The 13,901-nt window shown below is 41.4% G+C and overlaps 1 long non-coding RNA gene across 3 annotated transcripts in view; it reads left to right on the top strand.

Annotated features, from left to right (window-relative positions):
• Positions 1-120: 120 nt before the first annotated feature.
• The window catches only part of LOC128850418 (uncharacterized), a 48,572-nt gene continuing 34,791 nt past the window's right edge, over positions 121-13,901 (top strand). For 2 of the 3 annotated variants that reach the window (XR_008447842.1, XR_008447841.1), the window contains exon 1: positions 121-251. This is a non-coding gene — a long non-coding RNA (uncharacterized LOC128850418). Of the gene's footprint in view, positions 252-1,958; positions 2,479-13,901 lie in introns of those variants that run through there. The other variant, XR_008447843.1, reaches the window with a different exon arrangement.

Here is a 13,901-nt window from a genome sequence, read left to right as displayed (position 1 = left end):
GGAGGCAGTGGAGTGATGGGAGCGGGCGGGGATAGTGGTCACGGGGAGGGAGGCTGGAGGCGGGGCTGCGGCGGGAGTGCCGGGGCTTACCGCGTCTCGCTTCCGCTTAGTCCGGGTTCCGTCTCGTCGCCTCTCTTGTCCTCTCCTCTCTTGCCTCGCCTTCCCTCGCCTCCCCTCCCCTCCCCTCCCTACCCCTACCCCTACCCCCCCTTGCAGTTTGCAGCTCTGGGTCAGTCTTTCCTTAAATCAAGGTGAGTCCCTAAACAAAGGCTGTGGTTTTAAGTGCGGACTAAACAAAAAGTGAAGCTGTCTTACATGCAGTCCTTGAATCTTACAATACGGAATCAAAAGACTAGTTCTGAGCTGAAAGCGTAGCTACAGTATTAGAACTTATCTCACCCATTATCTTTCAGATTCCTGTCTGTTGTCTTCCTGTGAGTGTAAAAAGTGTACACCTGACCAGCCCCTGGCTACTTTTGCTGTTCTTTCCTGCCCTGTTGCCCTTCTTGAAGTTCAGTGTTTTCTTGCTTTTGAATATGACTTTCCTTACTTATGGGCTGTTATCTACTTAAACCACTACAGGAAGCTTGTCCATTTCTTTAGAGGGAAACTTCCTCTTTGTGAAGGAGGGAACATGATGATTTCTTAATAAAACCTTGTTTATAGAATTGTGTCATATTTCTATGGGCTGGGCAGATTTTAGTGAAAAGTTGCCTGGTCTTTTGCAAGCTGCTCTGGCAGCTCTTACAACAAGTTTCTTAAGCAGCTCTTACAACAAGTTTCTGAAGCTTAGGATGTCTGTAAGCCTGCTGTAAAGCCCCTGGATACTTTGCATTCTGATGTTCAATATTAATTCTATGATTTGGTTCAACTGTGTGCTTTCACTGCTTATAAACTAGTTCTTCACCACAGTGTGACTGGCACTTCCATAACTTCTAGGGAAAGTGTCAGTGAAGCACCTGCAATAATGGATGTCCAAGTGATGCTGTAGATATTTCCTGGGTTATGTTCCTTCACTCGCTACAGCAATACCAGCAGGCTACCAGCTGGAATTTGTGCGTCTGTGAGAAAAGTGTTATGAGGAGGCAAATGTTAAGTGTTGCTGAGCCTTTGCTGCTTCTTCCTCCTGACTTCTATGCCACATCTCTGCAGCAATAACTCCTGAACCTCTCCCAGATTACACAAGGGCTGTGTTGCCTATGAGGCGTGTGGTTCCTGCTGTAGAAGAACATCTCTTCCTGTTGTCATATGACACCTCGCATAGGTGAATTTTGATTATCATAATGGGTGGGATCCAGCAAACCTGTCAAAAGCCCAAAGCATCTCTGTCCCCCAACCTGAAAGTTACTTTATAAAATAAAATTTATTCTAAAAACTTCTGCATTCACCTCCATGATGATGAACTGTTGTCTTAAAAGCCTAATACTTCATCCTAGAAATACTGTTGTGTGGAGAAGTGTGAGACTAAGTTCTGTCACTCAGTTTCGTTACCCTGTGCCTGAAAATGGATTTAATCAGTGAAGGTGTTCTTATGGAGAATGCATTACGAATAGTAATGAGGACGCTCTGGGTGGTTTTCAAATACAAGAAACTGTACACCCTAACATCTTGCAAGTTTATTAGAGGTAACAGAATGTATGCAGTTTACCAAAAATACTGGACCAAGTTCTGCTTTTGTAGCAAAGAGTATAGAACCATTAGTATGTAATGTGCTTACTCTTACATGAGCTGGCTGGTTTCAATCCAGATAGGTACCAGAGTAATTCACATCATTAAATGAGCTTCTCCTGTTGAAAGATGAAGAACAAACAGCACATGGTTGCCTCATGAAAATTATTCTCACCAATATAGTTATTTTAAATTTAAATATCTCTAATGCCCTTTTCAGAATGAAAGATTATCCTTGAGGTCCCTCCTATTCTGTGATTCTAACAGGCTACCCTTAATAAAGTATTTGATAGTCTCAAACTTAAGTATAATTGAACTCTGTGTCACACAGAGGACTCTAAAAAAGTTACTGAGAAAACGCATTCTGTCTAATTAGCATTTTACACCATGTTTTGTCCTCTCAAGGCTGCTTCTTGCCCGGTGTGCTGGCTTGATCATACACAGATACAATACCTTCCTTTAGAATTAAATTAATAGAGCTCTTCAGAGTCAAATCTGAATTTTGGAAATAGAAATCCAAGTCCAAGATCAGTGTTACCAGGCTTGTTTCCTAACTTCTTTTTACCAGCTAATCAATAGCTATGGACAAGTTGAAAAGCTGAGATTTTTTTTCTAATTTTCTGCTTCATTAGGAGATTTCTACTTTGTACAAGCATTGACGAAGGCTTGGGTAATTAGAGGCATCAGAGAATTCCCATGCAGAAAGCTGGAGATAATGGGTCCTGGCATCCTTTATACTTCTGGTCATCCGCATTCCCTTTGACTGATGGGTTGTCAAGCGCTATTGCAGAACTTTTTGAGGAGGAGAAGGTAACTAAATAGCAGTATTGCTTATACTTTTGAGGAAAAAGCAGCATTTTCTTGCTGGATTTATAAACTATTTATTTTTCGTGTGAATAGCCTACAGTGTATCAGTGCAGGATGATTGCCAAGGTAGTCCAACATACTTATTGTGAGCCTGAGTCTTCATTAATAATTATGCAATTACAATAGGAAAAATAGGTGCAATATCTGTGCTAGTATATGTTCTGTAGTACAATTCTGTTTGAGATTTTACTAATGAATCTGTGTTTTTTTCGTGTTAGTAATTTCTGTAGGATATTGAAGAGTGCTAAGGCTGGCTGATTGACCCATTGATCTGTTCCTAGACCAGTACTCAATTTGGTTGTGAACATGCTGTTTTCCTTTACTGTCTTCTGACCGCGCAGTTATACTGAGCTGGTTATTGTGCTCAGCGTTATCAGGACATTAGACTTGAACCTACTTGAACCTGCCCACTGAGATCTGATTAATTTCAAATAGTAATTAGTTGTAGGAAGGTACTTACAACTGCAAATACAATTTGAAATGTTGTCAGGATTATTTTCAAACATGCTGCTTTTAACTGAAAAACAGGAAACACTCACATATATCAGAGTTCTGCAGGTTTGGGGCCTTTGCACAGGCCTTTCTTGGTAAGATTCAGTCTTTCTAGACCTTCTATGTTGCACAAACATGCAGGTCTTATAGCCTTTTAAAACACTTCTTCACTGCAGGCACACAGAATCACAGAATGACTGAATGGTTGAGGCTGGCAGGCTCTGGAGATCATCTGGTCCAACTTGCCTGCTCAAGCAGAGCCATTTAAAGCTCTTTGCCCAGGACCATGCTTTTGCATATCTCCAAGGATGGGGACTCCACAACCTATCTGTGCAACCTCTGCCAGTTCTTGGTCACCCTTACTGGGAAAAAGTGTTTCCTGATGTTCAGGAGGAACATCCTGAGTTTTCATTGGTTCCCATTGCGTCTGGTCCAGTCACTGGGCACCACTGAAAAGAGCTGGCCTCCACCCTCTTAGCACCCTCCCTTCGGGTATGATATACATTGATGAGATCTACCTGAGCTTTCCCTTCTCCAGACTGAAGAGTACTAGCACTCTTAGCCTTTCCTCCTAGGAGAGATGTTCCAGTCCTTCATCATCTTGGTGGCCCCTTGCTAGCCTTTCTCCAGGACATCTATATCTATCCACTACTGAAGAACCCAGTGCTCGATGCAGTATTCTGAGTGTGATCTCAGCTGTTATGAGTAGAGAGGACGTTACTGGCTCATATCCAACTTACTGTCCACCATGCCCCCCAGGTCTTTTTCTGCCAAGCTGCTTTCCAGCTCCGCAGCCCCCAGCTTGTGCTGGTTCCCAGGATTGTTCCTCCCTAGGTGCAGGACTTTGCACTTCCCCTTGCTGAAATCAGTGAGATTCCTGTCAGCCCATTTCCTCTGGATGGCAGCATGATGCTGTGGTGTATCGGCCCCTCCTGCCAGTTCTGTGTCATCTGCAAACTTGCTGCAGGTAACTGTCCCATCATCCAGTTTATTACTAAAGATGTTGAACAGGGTCAGATACAGTGTTGACCACTGCTCTAACCAGACTTTGTGCCACTGACCAGCACCCTCTGGGCCTGGCTGTTTGGTCATTTTTCAATTCACCTTACTATCTTTTCAGCCAGCCAGGACTTCAGCAGCTTCTTTATGAGGTTCTTGTGAAGAATCCAGTAGTTACTTTTCACCTGCAGTTGACTCCTAAGGTATTTTTTTCACCTCTCTAGTCACCCAATTCATGTTCTCTGTCAAGGAAATAAAACATGAGTTTGCAGGTTTGTAACTCAACTGAAAGCAGAGCAATTGAAAGTTGAACTTCCAGAAGAAACTACTTTGGGAAACCAAGGTCTTGAAATGTCCTGGGCAGAGCATTCTGCAAGTTGCACAGCAGTCCTGATATTTAACTAAACCCATTTTTTTTTTTGAAACTGTCTACTAACACGTCTGAAATCATATGGCCCAGAAAATTTCTCTCTAAATAAATAATAAGCCAGAAGAAGTATTTTTCCCTTAAAACACTCCTTGTGTTTCCAGTCAGACTGGCATAGCATTTCTACTGGCAGGAAAACTACTGGAGAATTCTGACTCTCTCAGAACATCAGCCAGTGAAATCATGACCTTTAAGAGTTTTATTTCTTGCTTAATACATGCACAAATGTTGTTCACCTACTAACTATCAAATGAACTATTAAATCCAGCTGACTATACATCTGTGGTAGGAGGCTCTTTGTAATCCAGAGTGGGCAAAATAGTTCTGGTTTTGTTTTTCTTTCACAGAAATATGTCACAGTGATAAAGAAAACAAGAAACTTTATTTTCTTGTTGGGCAGTTCAGTCAGTGGAGCCATTATAGACAGTCAACTAGCTAGTGATTCTTGCAATTTTGTTAAAAAATAAGTCCCCACAAAAAAAAACCCAACGCTCTGTTGAAAACCTCTAATAGTCTTCATATCTGGTCTTTGACCAGTTATTTAGCTCCTTTGGCTGGATTTGGATAAGAGTACAATGTGCTGCTTTTCCATGAGAAAAAAAATGGTGAAAAGCAAGTCTTTAATTTTGTGCTGGTTGCTTCACTTGTAACTGTGGAAATGGCATTAGGATTTCATTTTTGTTTGCTTAATATGAACTGTATTAAATCTGCTGCCTTGACTATTCCCTGTAAATGCAGAATAAACCAGAAAGACTTTGATTGGATTTTCAGTGTCCATTCATATTCCCAAATGCACCTTTCCAAGTGGTGAGGAGAGTAGCTAAAAATCTGACATGTTTCACTGTTATAGCACTGGTGTCTGCTATTGAATGACCCAGGCTAGAATTCAGCTCAGATCTCACATAATCACTTTCCAAATAGGATATTTCAATAAGAAATTTGAATGCAGTAACACAGTCACTGCCCTAGTTGTTCTTGGATCAAGGGAACAGTCTCTGGAAGACAGAATGGCCCATAACCTATGGGTGGGATGGCAAAGTCTGGTCTGGTTGACAGTTTCATTGTGTGGGATCAAGTTGTAGAAACTCAATGGACTAAAGATCCATGCTGTTGCAAGCTGCAATCATGTTTAGGGAGCAGAGGTACTGGTCTGAGCACAACTTAGGCTGACAGTTTTTAAAAAAATTGCTCCACAAAACAGCAGTTGTAATTTTTTTTATTTTTTTTTAAAGTGCATTTTGCGGTTAAGCCACGAGATGGCAGGAAAGCAAAATAATATTTTTTTTTTTTTTTTTGAAGCAGCTGCACTTGAAAGTAATGTCTAAAATAAATATGATAGAAGAAGGACTAATTTTCCATCTTAAGGAGTTGCTGAAGCTTATAAAGTTTTGAAATCTGTTAGATATTTCTTTAATTAACTTGTGCTAAACCATACTACGGTATCTTTCTTTAATGTGCTATTTGTGGATCAGGACAAATATTGCCTATTCTTTTGATATAAACAGGAAGTAAACCAGCTAGCTCTGATTATTTCCTTTTTGGGTCCCACTGGAATATGGCATACAGGACAATGAAATGTAGGATAGTTTCTTTGTATCTGGAAGAAGGACTGTGATTTTCCTGAATGATGATCAATCCTCAGTTTATTTTATTAGCCTTGCAAAAAAATCTGCCTTCATATTTTTCTCAAAGCTGAATGCAAAACCAATTAGGACATTCGAACGCTAACTTGATTCTTCTTTTGAAGAATAAAAGGTAAAGCTGTCTAAAAGTCACCTTTGTGCTTTATCTGCCCATGTCATCTGATGCTATGAAACTGCTATAATTTTTCAGTGAAGAATTTCAGATTAATGAATTCTGTTCTTCTCTTGGCTGGTCCCTTCAGTGTGATCTTAATAGACTGATTCTTTTAAATGTTCTGTCTCCTTTTTCAAAAGCAGTGGTCATGGTTGCATTGTTAGCAGGGTGTAAGTTGTAATAGAGTATAGATAGAAGTGCCCAGCAGTAGTACCAGTACTAGCGGTGTACATGGAGTTGTCACAAACTATCAGTTGTCACTTGCTTGGATAGTCTTGTCCCATCAATGATCTTCTATGTCCCGTAGTGGTAACTGTAACCCAGAGAAGACATTTTCTAGCACAGTAGTTAATAATGTTTGGGGTGTCTTAAGTGTTCTCTCAAGTGTAGCTAGCAGAGAAAAAGATACATGTCCAAAGACATGTGATTTTAACCTCTCACCTTGTTTCTTTGATACAGTTACCACTGTCCTCCCCTCATCTTGTTGTGTTAGTGGGTCTTCAGATTTGTGCACTTTCTAGAGCAACAGAGAGCTTTCTGCCTCTGATAATATTCCTCCATCCCCTGCAGACAACTCTTGTCTTAATGAACCAGCAGTATTTCTTATTGCCAAATGTTGTTAAAAATGTTTTGGCCTGGCTTCAATGACACTCTCAAGGGCTTTCTTTAATTTTGTCTGTTTGAGAACTTGTTGCCTCTCCTTTCCAACCCTAATCTCATTTGGTGCTGCTTTCCCAGCTGTTTGCCTTCTAACAGGAATACTTTTTACTTCTAGGACAAGCAGCCTTTGTGGTATGCTAATGGCAAAGAAAATTCTTTACTGAGCCAGTTAAGAAGTGCACCATTCTGCAGGTGCAGTAGCCGTGTCTTGGCCAAGGATCAAAAGCACACATCACAGACCATGAGGCAGTGTACAGAAGAAGAACATTATCACACACAGGAAATTAGTAGCAGTTTGTGGCTTTGCAGCCTAGTTAAACAATCATGTTCGGTCCATAAGTGTGTACTTAGTTGCCCTGGTAATAAAAGAAGAAACGCATAGCTGAAAAAAACCTCTTCACTATATTTGTAACTCATGTTTTTTACGTACAACACACTTGTTTGTGAGAACTACCGATCCCATATTTTCTGCTATTGAAATATTCCATAGTAAATTAACAGCTGTACATAAAGTAGTTGTGACTGCTTCCAGACACAGGCACCTACTTTAAAGCAGTCTCTTCATTCTGTGAATTGCCCATGCTCGTGATGATGTGTGCGAGTAATATTGGCAATGTATATCTGCTGGATATCTGCCTGTGCTAACTTATTATCTCAGTCATGTTGAGGAATTCCTAATTTGGTATAGGTAGAAGTCTGTTAATTAATTACAAAAGCGATTTCTTTGTGTTAATTGTACAATCCATCAGGACTGATGCAGGCATTCCTTGCAAAGAAAGACATATTGCTCAGGTCACAGCTGGAAGATAAGATTCAGATTTTGAGAAACAGATATTTTACCATAGCAATATGAAAACAGAAATAGAAAGCTGAGGCTACGATTCTTTGAAGGGCAGATGTTGGACCAAAGCAAAGATTCTGTATTACGCATTAAAATGCCACTGTATTATACGTTGCCAGGGAGAACTTACAGCAATAATCAACATTTCTTGTTGAAGAAGGCCAAGATTTTTTTCTAGAAATGTACTGCACTGAAGGCTTGCCACCTATTCAGAGATTTTGAACTTTGAGATAGTTCTGTGAGCACAGTGTGTTGTGATTTCTGCAATTACACTCTTAAAATCTTAGCCCTTGACATGTTTCCTTTTTCTCTCCCTCCACCCAAAGACAGAGAACAGGTTTAAGGGAGCCAGTTGCTGCAGCCACGTGGTGCCAGAGCTGAAGATGGATTTTGTCCTAGTGATCCTCTCCATGGTCTTACACCAGTAGCAGAGCTGTGCCGTACTTGCTCTCTGCCCACTCAAACTGCCCATTAATTCAGCAGCTGTAGGTTTAGGGAAACCATAGGTGAGGCAAAAAAAGAGAAACAATAATAAGTAAATACTAGATTCATTTTCTCTGTGGATTTATCTTTAATTATTTAATCTGTCATGCCTCTTGGCAGAACAGTAAGCTTTTGTGCTATTTTCACATAAACGTGTCCTGAAAATCTCCATGGCCACACTGTGCTCTGCTTTGGTATGGTCCTGACATTAGCAGAACTGGAAACTATAATCCTGCTACATTTACTTCTACAATGTCTGTGTTCTTTTACAAGTTGATGTACACTGCTGCCATTGCCATCAAGGTTATTTTTTTATACAACAGTCGTGGTTTCTGTCAAGAAAAACAGGAGTTCTTTTGACTCCTTATGATTTCCAGGCTGGACTGAAATGCTTGAGTTTACTAATTTCTTTCTGATAAGCACATGCTCTGATCTAGTGGGAGATGTCCCTGCCCATAGCAGGGGGATTGGAACTGGATGATCTTTAAGATCTCTTCCAACAGAAACCATTTTATGATTCTATGTTTCTATGATTCTATGAAATACTTAATTCTCTTACATTTGCTTGCCAGAAATGGATTTGTTGTTGGAGTCTTTTTCTCCAGAGTTTTTCAGTTATAATTTGTCTGTGTGATTACAGAACAGTATTGTAGAAAATCCTTTGTTTAGCTGTCATTCTGTAATTTTGTTCTTTATCAAGCATGCTCCCTTCATGCTATTTTTTCTTAGAAAAGTAGCCATGTTATCCTCCTTATAAAATGGAAACTACTTAGAGTACTTACAGGTTAAAGGCATAGAGTTCAGAGATCTTAAGGCATATTTGGCAATTTTTCAGTTAATATACATTTATCTTGGATGTCTGAGCTATTTCCTTTAAGAAAATGGCATTAGCAGTTGAAAATAAGTAAACGTTTTTGACTAATGAATTGAACATGATGTAATTGTTTTAACACACGTTCTGTTCCAATCAGCTAATGATATGGGCATATTCAGTGCCTCAGTTTTCTCAGCCTGTCCAAAGCAGACTTAACCTCATGGATTTTATCTTCATCCTGGTTATAAATTACATAAGTAATATTGGGAGTATTAGGTAAGTAAACTAACAGAGCAACATAGTTCTGGTTCAGGCTTCCAGGCAGAGGCAAGAAAGCTAAACTATTTTTCATATGTGGCAATGGCAGAAGACTGAATCTAATTACCTTAAAAGCCTTCTTCAGCCCTATGACCTGTTGTTTTTCTTAGCTTTTATGCCAGCTTGTGCTATAGTCTATTAAATAAACAGTTCTTGAGTACCATGGAGGCATGTCTTGTCTTCTCAGGTGATGATTGCTCAAACCTGCCTCAGGGTTGATATGTGGGGAGAATAACAGCGTGGGCAATGAAATTCAGAACGTAGCCTGAAACTTATTACAGACAATTATTGTTTTTCTAAAATATGGGGAGTCTCCTTGGGGCTGCCTCAGATAAGACAAAGACAATGACTTGGGCACTTTTAGGAAAGAATTAATTTCCAGGAGGAAGAACATCTTTGTCTTAAGGTGGGATCCTGAAAAATCACATCAAGGGGGAAAAAGAAGCTGAGCCAATGTCTAGGGCACTCTGCTAAGACATAGGAGATAATTTATGAGGAAAGTCTGTGCAAATTACCAGATTCCTGTAGAGGCAAAACAAGGTTAGAATTTAAGGAGACTTATGTATGTAGGCAACTACAATAAATTCCATTAGAAGGTCAGAGCGGTCTCTTCTTTCCCTAAGAGGCTGGGGAAATGAACTATGTGTTGATGCAAATTTTCCATAGATAATTCCTCTGCTATATTTCTGTGGCAGAAAAATGTCAGATAGTCTAGGGAGAAACAGTCTACATTTGTTTGCTTCTCATTTAATTCTGTGTATAGCAGGAAAATAGAGCAGGTGGATTGATTGACCCAAGTATACTATAAATGTGACATATGGATACATACATTCTATTTTAATTGTAAATCTTTCCTTTGGCCCAGTGACCCAAATAACATATACTTTAGTAGCTTCATCTTTATATATCAGAAATTTTTAAAACTTGTTTACACAATTTTCTGTAGATATATCTTGACAATGTTAATGTACTCCATACTCAGGTACATTTTCTTTCCTCATATATTGTCTTTTATATTTGGAATAATATTGAACATTTTATGTGTTGAATAGTACCTGACCCAGCTTCTGGATAGTGTGAAATATTTCAAAGTAATAACTATGTTTTAATTTTGTATGGTTATGGCTGCAAAATGATTGCAAAGTAGATGGGATAGTCATAATTCTTATGTTTTTAGTTCATGTGAACAGCAGCAAAGTTCAGTGATCTAAACCAAAGAATTAAACAAAATATCTTTCCTAGGAATCAACACTAAAATTATTTCTTGTTAGAATGTATAATTTGGCACTAAGTCTTAGAAAAACTTTATGATCGGTATGCTCTCTGTACCTGGGGTATTTCAACTTTTGCAAATGTGCAAGATATAATTAATCAAGAGCATGCCAAAGGCCTGTGCTGAAGTATGACTGAATTAATGCTGTTTTCTAGAGATACAGTTTTGAATTCTAGAAACTCTTACTAATGATCACAGATTTTACAACCTTTTTTTTCTTGATTTTATTAAAGTACAGTATTACTAACAGTTGCAGTAATTACTTACAGTAATACTTACAGTATTACTCTCTTATTTTTCTTTTTTTTTGATTTACACGTATCTTCACTCTGCATCTCCTAGACTGGGATAGCTTTCAATTCCATCTCTCTCCCTTTCTCCTCTTCCCTTCTCTCCATAGTTTGGCCGCATGACAGATCTCTTTTTGTTCCCCCTATGTTGTCTGGCAGCTGAATAAAACAGACATGTCAGGAAGGGGAACAGGGCAGGCTGCTCTCATGGTAGCTCTGCCATAACTTCCTTTTGTCACCTCCTCCAGATATATGGGGCAGCTTTGGTTACTCAACCTCAATTTGTATTTTAAAAGCTAGGTAATTCAGACTCAAAGGGACCTGTGGGTTACATGTGAGGCTAAATGCTTCCCTGCTCACACCCACAAGGGAGCATGAGAAGGCAGTGGTGGATGGAAGAACCCAGAAATACCCTGCCCTGTTGGCTCTCAGTCTGCACCACAGGAGTCTTCAGCTGGTCAGAGGCCAATCTCAACTTGCCCAGAGGAGTGCAAGGGCCCAAAGGCAGATGGAAACCCAAAGGATCTGACAATGGATGTGTTACCCATCATCAAAAGTCAAGGCTGGAGCACCTTTCAAACTGAGGAGGGATTCTGCATAGAGGCTTGGGATGTGTTAGGGAAAGGACATTTCAGGATTGCAGAAGACTTACGATGGGGTGTGTAGGGAAGAAACCAAAGACGGAGAAGGACGGGAATTTAGATGATTTAGGGAGGAATGAGTAGGGGGAAATAGAATTATAGAATCACCAGGTTGGAAAAGACCTCTTGGATCATCGAGTCCAACCATTCCTATCTGCCACTAAACCATGTCCCTGAGCACTTTGTCTACCCATCTTTTAAATACTTCCAGGGACGATGACTCAACCACCTCCCCGGGCAGCCTCTGCCACAGACCGATGACCCTTTCTATGAAAAATCTTTTCCTAATGTCCCGCTTGAACCTCCCCTGGTGGGGCTTGAGGCCATTCCCCCTTGTCCTGTCCTCTGTCACTTGGGAGAAGAGGCCAGCTCGCTCCTCTCCACAACCTCCTTTCAGGTAGTTGTAGACAGCAATAAGGTCTTCCCTCAGCCTCCTGTTTTCAAGGCTAAACAACCCCAGTTCCCTCAGCCGGTCCTCGTAAGACTTGTTCTCCAGAGCCTTCACCAGCTTTGTTGCTCTTCTCCGGACACACTCCAGAGCCTCAACATCCTTCTTGTGGCGAGGGGCCCAGAATTTTGAGGATTTGAGGTGTGCTCTCACCAGTGTGAGAATAACCTCCCTGGACCTGCTGGTCACGCCGTTTCTGACACAAGACAAGATGCCATTGGCCTTCTTGGGCACACTGCTGGCTCATGTTCAGTCACTGTCAACCAACACTCCCAGGTCCTTCTCCTCCAGGCAGCTCTCCAGCCACTCTTCCCTTGTCTGTAGCACCGCACAGAGTTATTGTGCCCCAAGTGCAGGACCTGGCATTTGGCCTTGTTAAACCTCATGCCATTGGTCTTAGCCCATCGTTCCAATAGAGGGATAATGTGACAGAAAGGGCTTGTTGGTTGTAAACTGTTGTTCAATATACCTGTCTGCCTATGCCATTAAGCTCAATTAGCATAGGCTGTCCTACCTTCTTATTATATCAATTTCAAACTCTTTTCTGCAAGCAGGGCTGTGTTCTGTGTGTGTGCACACAGGGTTTCAGTGCCAGCAGCTGGAGTCAGACCACAGCCTGGAGGGCGCGTGGGTCCGTGGTGCCAGCGCCCAGAGTGAGTGGAGGGGTGTGATTACCAGTGAAGATCCAGCCAGAGTAGCTGACAAGTGGATGAAGTGGTGCAGGACCCAGATGTGTGTACATGCCTATAAGGACAAGACCAGATGAGGAGCTGGCTGTTGGGGGCATTAGGAGAGCCTCATCTCGCTGCTGTTGAGACTACAAAGTCTGGGGGTCCCTAGGGAAATATGAGTGCTGTGTGTCTGCAAGGAGGAGACAATTGGGTGGAGGGTGGGTGGCTGTTTTGTCCTAAGGGAGCTCCAGACAGTTCAGTCTCAGGTGGTCAGTACCAGCAGCTGGAGCAGGGCTGTGACCTTGGTGGCTCCTATGTCCAGTGCCAGCAGATGGGAAGACTGGGATCCAAGGGCAGCTGCTGAGCAAAGTGAGTGTCTGAGCTCAGCTGCTGGAGGTGTCCACATTCTCACTGGTGGATGTCTGTCCTCCTCAGCCAGAGAAGGAAGCCGGCTGAGGTCATTTGTGCTGTGTTCATGTGAAAGCTCTGTGTGTCTGTGCCTACCTGTGTGACCAACTGTGTATATTTTTTGCATTTGTGTGGTTGGCATGCATGCACCTGCTGGGAATATTTGCTCATCCTTGCTGTGGGCTGGACCTGGGTACTATGCAGCTGCAGCAGCCTCGCCAGTCTTAGGCTGTCAAATCTGGCATGGATTTCCTCTGAGAAAGTTTTCTCTGCTTTGTTAATTGCTGTGACTAGCACATATGAGGCTTCTGTGCACTGCACAAATCTACACTGTGTTCTCTTGAAGAGGGAAAAAGTGCCTGCAGGTGTAACATGAAATGGAGATGTAGGATTCATTATTGCACAGGTTCACTTCACCCTGAAGTGACTCTGGAATGCATTGCCAAGAAACCCTGTGACAGCCTCCAAGCAACCTATTCAATGTCTCCACAAGGTGGTCCAGCTGCTAGACGCTATCAGTAGTCAACAGTAAAAGGCTGAAGAAACAAACCAGTTGCAAAGTGCAACATGAAACTAAATCCTAATGCATCACCAGAAGAGCCATTCCAACCAAAGCTGCATTTTTTATGTATTCATAGATCTTGTTAGTATATTTTTCTTTTTTTTCTAGGGGGGGTTTATTGGGCTGCTGTCAGACAGCGATTTATACTAGTGGTGAGGTATTGTGAGGAGATAAAAATACAGGTTCATTGAGCGGCTGAGGGGTGTGTTTTGCTTTTTAATGTGGCTGGAATACTTAACACA

This window comes from Cuculus canorus, chromosome Z, assembly GCF_017976375.1.
Source record: "Cuculus canorus isolate bCucCan1 chromosome Z, bCucCan1.pri, whole genome shotgun sequence".
Taxonomy (NCBI): Eukaryota; Metazoa; Chordata; class Aves; order Cuculiformes; family Cuculidae; genus Cuculus; species Cuculus canorus.
Note: the sequence above shows the minus strand (reverse complement) of the source record. Positions and strands in the feature narration are given on the sequence as shown.